We start from the raw sequence: 1,985 nt of genomic DNA, 5'->3' as shown, positions 1-1,985 counted from the left end.
GTGTGTGTGTGTGTGTGTGTGTGTGTGTGTGTGTGTGTGTGTGTGTGCATGTGAGAGAGAGAGAGCAAGATAATGTGTGTTTGTATCTGTGTTTGTTTGATTTCTTCCATTGGCCTCTCTAATGTGACTTTATTTGTCCAGCGTTTACTGTTGAGTAGAGGCTTACTCACGAGTAGAGGTGATGAAATAATGAAGGGTAAAGTGATACAGGAAGTCGTTCTTCAATTCTTCTCAGATGCTCAGATGAAATTGTTATTCCCAGAAGGTCCTACAGCATATTTTTCCTTGTGCTTCCTCTTTGATCTGCCAAGTGCTCAGTGTGCAGATCAGAGATCCTCACTGGCAACAGCAGTCGAGCATGCATCACACGTCTCTCATCTTTAAAGGTGATGAGATTCTGTCCACTGTGTTAGTTTGTTGGGGGTCTTTCTCTTTTCTTTAGTGATGCATTTTGTCCCCTGTCACATCAGTCTGAAGTCAATACTTTTGAACTGATACAGTATATCAGGTTTGACAGTGTATTGTTTGTGTCTTAATTGGTTTTATTTCATTGTCATATACTTATTCACACACAAAGCATAATTGTAACCATGGGAAACAAACAAGCTTTACAATTATGTAAAACAAAATGAGATGAGTATTTTTATATAGTTGACACATGATTTAATAATTGCTTTCTTCTCACTAGTACCTTGCACTTATCACATGTGCTAATACTTACACAAGGAAGAATATGTCCAAATACACAGTATTTGTGAAAGTAAAATAATCTTCTTGCAGGTTGACGCTCCATTTTGTACAATATATACATATATGCTGTACAGTAGAGAAATTTTAAAACTACAAAAACTCTTTTAGATATACATTATTTATTTTTACCATTTTGTAATTTAGACACTATACTGTAGCTTCAATATTGCCAGACTTACTGGAAGTGCCTATATTGGTATTATGTATCATACAGTGAATATATTTGAAGATCATTAGAAGTTGTCACAAACTGAACCATGTGGATGTTGTAATGTGAATACATTGAATTACAAGACTATAATTTCTGTGGTATCCCCGTGTCTGTGTTGTGTTTATTTTCCATCTTTGATTTAACTTTAGAAATGGCTTTGTATTAAAATCGACACGGTACATCACGACATAATATCCTTTGAAGATCTAGGTGTTGCGCTTCATCAAGAGCACCTTTGAGCTAGGACACAGTTTAAGTCTAGAAGATATAGTCTTATCCATTTTTTTATCATTTTAAAGCGTTATTCAAATGCTTTTCAGAAATATTTGGCTATGTTGAATTAGTCAGAAGCAGACCAAAGATACTCCATTAGTCCCTCTCTGAGCACAGATGGAGTAAGTCAGTCCATTGCCGAAAAGAAACATTCCTGTCGTGTTTGAAGATTGTAGTTGATATTGCCCAGTCCTATAACAACATAATAATTCACTCTTGCTAAGGTAGCAGCCAATGTAGCATCTAATTAGGTGGTTAAAGCAGTAGGTTATGTTTACCTGTATAGAGAGAGGTATCATTCATAACAAGCGGTCTGCTGTACTCATGGCAACAGAGAAACTTGGAAAATGAGGTCTGACCAGCTGCTGTGTCAGTAGGCTCAACAGAGGAATATTATGACCTTATCTGTCTATCTACGAAGCATTAATGATGCATTGGCACCCACTTGGTCTTGAAGGCCTTTAAAAACGTATTTCATCTGACTTTCTTTCATGAAGATTGTCTCTGGGATGAATTAAGAAAAAGTTGAAACCAACAACAATCCAATTCATGCAAAGAACTTGACTCCATTTTCAAATTTGATTGAACCTTAAGGGTTTGTGAGCCTTTATGACTAATTTTATTGAAGCTTACTGCAGTTAGATGATATTAGGTCAGTCAAACTTTAACACATTTCAAATTCCACGGCTTACCACAAAGTTTTGTGACTCCTTAAATTAGATAAGAGATAGAGCAACGAGCTCACTATATT

This window comes from Anarrhichthys ocellatus, unplaced genomic scaffold (genome assembly GCF_004355925.1).
Source record: "Anarrhichthys ocellatus isolate YVR2014 unplaced genomic scaffold, GSC_Weel_1.0 scaffold2, whole genome shotgun sequence".
NCBI classification, from domain to species: domain Eukaryota; kingdom Metazoa; phylum Chordata; class Actinopteri; order Perciformes; family Anarhichadidae; genus Anarrhichthys; species Anarrhichthys ocellatus.
The sequence above is the reverse complement of the archived record's forward strand: the minus strand, read 5'-3'. Positions refer to the sequence as shown.